Here is a 6,045-nt window from a genome sequence, read left to right as displayed (position 1 = left end):
AAGAAGAAAAATGGATTTGTTTGCTTCTCTTTTGCAATTATATTTGCCCCTTTCATATTGGTTAAAAGTCCTTGTCCATGTAAATATTGGTTGAACCGCTGAACATAAAATTGAACTTTGACTGGTCTTTGATATAAGCTAATCAATAGTTACTGTCCATTCCATTCCAAGGCATTTTGCTTTGTCCAGGGTTGTTTTCATTCAATTCTAACCACAGTTAGGAATCCTGCATCCGAATTTTCTTTTTTTTTTTTTCTCATTTCATCTCCACTTTTCAGCCACTCTCATCCCGTCCTTCCCCCAAGTCCTTTTTCTAGTAAACATAAATAACTTTGTTCATTAAGTTTTGGCATTCATTAAGGATCTACTTTGGAAAATTGAAGCTGGTTTTAAAAAAAAAAAGCAAAAAAATTTTATTTTACAAAATTTTATTTTTTCTTTGTAGAAAATGTTGTTTAAAATTTGATGCAAAAATCGTGTTTTTGTAACTTAATTTGATATTTTTACTGTCCCCTAATATTTTTTCTTGCTTCCTTCAGAATACCCTTTACAATTTTGTAACATTTTTATTCTGCTAAGGAAGCAATAAAAAATAGCGCATATTCAACTGTAAACAGGGACCTGTTTTTGGTTTTTGGCTGCCAATAAAACCAGAAATGTCTCCCTAAATATTGTGGTTCCATCCCTGGAGAACAACTGTCTGTTGAGAAAGCTGCTGGTTTTTAGGAGTCAATTTTTTTCTATGTATAATTTTTTTAAATGTTCAAAAGAAATTTTTTGTAAATTTTTCTTGTGTTGTTAATTCTAGTTTTGTACTAATGAGACCTTGAGCAAGTCCTGTACATCTAGATATTTAGTTCCTGGAAATCTCTTGTTGAAAGCTGTTTAATGGTCATCTTAATGAAATGACATTGGGAATTCGATGTCGAACCAGTGGCATGGAGAACTGATGACCATTTTACATTCAACGTGATTTCTAATCATCTTTAAATCAGAAATAAAACACCAGTTTCACCAGATTTCTGTTGTCTATGTTTTTTCTTTTCTTGGAATATTGATGAAAGATGGCTTTGTTGTGAATCTTTTGTTTATAACTGCTGTGTGCCTTTGGAGTGTTGGGCCTCATGGAGGTGAGGTGGCTAAGTTCCTTTCGAGTGGGCCTCACTGAGGCGAGGTGGCTGAGTTCCTTTTGAGTAGGCCTCACAGAGGCGAGGTGGCCGAGTTCCTTTCGAACCTTGGGCTTCACGGATGCAAAGTGGCCGAGCTCCTTTCGAGTGTTGGTCCTCACAGAGACAATGACCAAGATCTTTGGCATTATGTCGTCCTTGAGAAGACCCGCCAAGCTGAGCAAAATCCATAAAAGTGTCATACTGGTGTCATGCAAATAGCACCTGTGCCGGTGGTATGTAAAGGCACCCATTAAACTCTGGTTGGTGTTAGGAAGGACATCCAACCATAGAAAGCCATGCCGAATCAGACGGGAGCCTGGTGTAGCCTTCCAGCGTGCCAGCCCAGTCAAACTGTCCAACCCATACCAGCAGGTAATCTCGTACTTCCTGTTAAAAAGGGGAGTGGGGAAGACAGCGGGGCTTAGCGCAGATAGAACGAGCACGAGACAGAGCTGCATACGGGTCGGACCATTCACCACCTACCTTGAAACAATTGAGACTGGACATAATCTCTCTTTATGAACATTTACTTCCCTGTTTGAACACTTTGTTGTTGCAATCAGAAGTTTACCCCTTTTTCTTGCATTATAATTTGTCTGATCGTATAATTTGTCTGATTGTATAATTTGTCTGATTGTAATTTGTCTGATTGTAATTTGTCTGATCGTAACAATGGACAACGGACATTAAACGAAGTGATTGAGTGATGCTTTGTAAATGAAATGAAATTCTTTTTGTGAAAGAAGAGAAAAAAAATGCAGCTTGTCATGTTGAAAAAATAAACCTGCATAGGTACAGCTGTGGTTGCATGGTAAGAAGCTTGCTTCCCACCCACATGGTTCTGGGTTCAGTCCCACTGAATGGTACCTTGAGCAAGTATTTTCTACTATAGCCTCGGGCTGATCAAAACCTTGTGAGTGGATTTGGTAGACGGAAACTGAAAGAAGCCCATCTTATTTAACGTCCATTGTCCATGCTGGCATGAGTGGGACGGTTTGACCAGGGCTGGTAAGCTAAGGGGCTTCACCAAATTCCAGTCTGATTTGGCATGTATTATCTCTGTCACTATCTGTCCTCCACCACTGCTTGACAACTGGTGTTGGTTTGTTTACATCCCTGTAATTTAGTGGTTCAGCAAAAGAGACAGATAAATATCATGCTTAAAAAAAAAGCACGGGTCAATTTGACTAAGAATTCTTGAAGGCATTGCCCCAGGGTGGCTGCAGTCTAATTGGCCAAATGGGTTAAATAGAAAAGACATAAATCTAGATATAAACACACGAAAACAGAGAAACACTAGCACCATGCCATAGGCCCTTGGCTGTTGATGTCAGTGGGGTAGCATGATGACATGTCTTGGGCCTTGTTAGTACTGGTGGAACCCTTCTCCACACTTGATGGTGGTCAATTTCTTCCTGAAAGAGAAATACAATTGACCACAATACAGCACTGGTACTTTATTGACTCTGAATGGATGAAAGGCAAAGGTGATTTTGGTGGAATCTGGACTCAGAGTACAGACAGCTGCATGCTCCGGTGACTTTTGCAATAGGCTACCTTATATACATACTCATACACAATCTATACATGCACATAAGGGTGTATTGACATTGGAAGGGTATGTATGTGGGGGTGATCTCTGGATATGTCCATTGAAAGGTTCCATTACAGAGTGGTTTTGTTAACCACAGATCACCCTGCCCACGCACACTTATATTGCTAATAATTTTTCTTACATTTATGAACGGTCCCAGTGAGTAGGCTATCAGTTTTGGATAGAACACACTTGTACATTGCATACTTATATGTATGTATATCCCACACACTCCAAACGGTAAATGATGGAATAGCATAACTCACAAGTAAGCAGACCAGGCTATATTCTTTCACTTAGATGTGTTTGAGTGAAACTAATTTGTTGAGTAGCATATACTTATTTCACTCACCTGTACAAGGACGCTCTACCTGCAGGCAAGTGCAGGTACCCCTTTGCTTCTCTCAACTTGACAGGTACAATGAAAGGTGAGTCATGTGAGATTGTTGAAATGTTAGGGCAGAGATAATTTGCTGCGTACTGTGTTCAAGAAGTATGCTGGAGGAGAACTTCAGCTAGGCTGTTCGTAGGCAAGGAACGTAGATAGAAATTCGTCTGGATGGGCAGTAGTGATGGATTGAGGTTGGTAGGGATACTTTTGGCTGGGAAATGGGCTGATAGGATGATCGAGGTAATCAGGGTGTTATGGCAGGATTGTTAAACTCTGGATAATGTAACTGACATCTCTACATTTGCTCCTCATGCTGAGCTGGTACTTAATCAGAAGGAGCAATGACAGGAAGTTCTGCGGAACCACCCCGATGACGAATAGCAGCGACTGTTGACTTCATCGGACATATTGAGCAGCATTCCAACGGATTTCATGGCGTGCATTGCTAGTTACGGCTTTGGTTCTAGAAAAATGCGGAGGGAACAAGGTTGCTGGAGTTTTGTGATGTAAATGGTTTGTTGAGCTGCAACACTATCCTCAGGAAACATGCGAGTTATCTATCAATATGGTGGCCACAGAAGAGCCAGATTTACAACATTGTCACAAGAAAGAAGAGATACGAGTGAATGCCAAGTCCTTTCTTAATGAGATAAGTGGTTAGTGATTCGACATGAGTTAGTGGTTAGTGACTCCAGATTTAGGGATAGAAGGACTCAGAGACGCAAACCAATCTAGGAAAGAAGGTTATGTAAGCTTAAGGATCATTCGAATGATCGGAGATTCAGAGACATTCCAATTGAAGCATTTGACGAGAAGAAGATAAAGATGTATAACATTGAAGACAACTGGAAACTTTTACGGGACAGCCTATTGAGGGTGACAGATCAAATTTGTGGCTGGGGCAAAAATTTAGTGAGACTGAAGGTGACATGGTGGTGGAATAGTGAGATAGAGAGGGCAGGAAAGTGGGAAAATGGGGGCAGCAGAGAACTATGTCTAGTAGGTAGACGGCAGGTCTATTTAGTAAGGGCAGAAAGAAAGAAGATCGCCATTGTTTTACAACTTGAGGGTCAGAAGCGATAGGCGTGATGGATTGCATGGTAGTGTTTAAGAGAATCAAGATGTGAGAGAGAAGTGTATACGGATGGATAGTGGCCTTAGTGACCCTGAAAAGAAAGAAGCATGGAAGTGCTATTAGGAAAGGTTAACGAATGTAGAGAATGCATGGGAGAAAGGGAGTCTTCCCAACAGAGGATACCAGCTATCAGCTGTGTGCTTGACACGGTGATTGAAGATATGAATGCAGGGAAAGCCCCTGGTCCATCAGGAATCATAGCTGAGATGCTTAAAATATTTGGCAGAGTAGGTTACAGCCTAGCCATCTGTATAGTTAATCAGGTTATATAGGTAGGTGACATCCCAGTGATTGCTTTGAAAGCATTATAATCAGCTATTGCAGGCGTAAAGGAGATGCCTGAGATAGCGGTAACTACAGAGGGCCAAGTCATGAAAATTATAGTTATAGCATAGTAAGAAGAAATTTGATGAGATACCGTTTGATTTTGTGTCTGGAAGGAATGCTACTGATGCTATCTTTCTGGTGAGTTTTTTTGCAGGAAAAGTATTTAGCCAAGATTAAACCATTGGCACTCATCGATTTGGAGAAAGCCTTTGATAGAATCCCTTACTCTGTAGTATGGGTATCTCTGAAGACGCTTAGAGATAGATGAATGGCATGTAAAAGCAGTACAAGCTATGAACAAGGCTGCTGTCAGTAAGTTAAGAGTTAACCATGAGTACAGTGACGAACATAATGTGCAGGTAGGCGTTCACCAGAGCCCAGTTCTCCTCCCATTCATCATTGTACTCTAGAACATAACAGGAATTTAAAACCACTAGCACCTGGGAACTACCATATATGATGATAACCTCATTCTCATTGCGGAATCTGTAACAGAATTTGAAAAGAAATTCCAGGTGTGGAAGCAAAACTTGGAATGGAAGGGTCTTAATACCAAAGTTCTATTAAGCAAGAAAATAGGTAGGACCTTACCCACTTCAGATAAATGGCTTTGCTCGATATGCAGGAAAGGTGTAGGCAGGAATTCTATACAACTATGGACACACATGAGGTGCAGTGGAATTTCAGGAAGAAAGAGTGCTTGCATGTGGAAGATGCATAGAAGTCATGAAGACTAATGATAGACGGGAAATCGATTTTCTGAAATGCGTTGGAGGCTCCCTAGCGGTGGTGGATAATTTCTGTTATCCACGCAAACTAATTAACAGTGGCGGAGAAAGTTATGAAAATATAGTCGCTAGAATAAGAACAAAACGTCTTTCTCACCGAGTGAAAAGAAGATTGTGCGATGCTTGTGTACGAACTTCGATGCTACATGGTAGTGAGACGTGGTCCCTAAATGCAGACGACACGCGAAGACGAGCGAGGAATGAAGTATGCTTCATTGGATGTGCAGTGTCAGAGTGCATGTTTGACAAAGGACAAAAATTAGGCTTAAGAAGCATCAGATGTGGAGTGTAAGAGGGAAGACTGCGCGCTGGTTTAGTCACGTGACACGTACATCTATTTACACGCGTATATAATCTCTATAAATGCATACAGAAAAATATGTGGTTATCACTACACACACACACACACTCATACACACAGACTCCACCGATAGTTTACACTCTCACATAATAGCACATATAAATTCATATATGTGTGTGTATGTATACATACATATGTGGAAAATTCTGTCTGTGAGTGTGTTTGTAGAGTTGTTAGCTAACTCCTCCTACATCGTTTTATCGATTTTGATGAAACTTGACGTGTGAATAGAACTCATGTCTTGCAACCTCATGGCATACTCAGATTAATGAAAAAAAAA

This window comes from Octopus bimaculoides, chromosome 1 (assembly GCF_001194135.2).
Source record: "Octopus bimaculoides isolate UCB-OBI-ISO-001 chromosome 1, ASM119413v2, whole genome shotgun sequence".
In the NCBI taxonomy this organism is placed as follows: domain Eukaryota; kingdom Metazoa; phylum Mollusca; class Cephalopoda; order Octopoda; family Octopodidae; genus Octopus; species Octopus bimaculoides.
The sequence above is the reverse complement of the archived record's forward strand: the minus strand, read 5'-3'. Positions refer to the sequence as shown.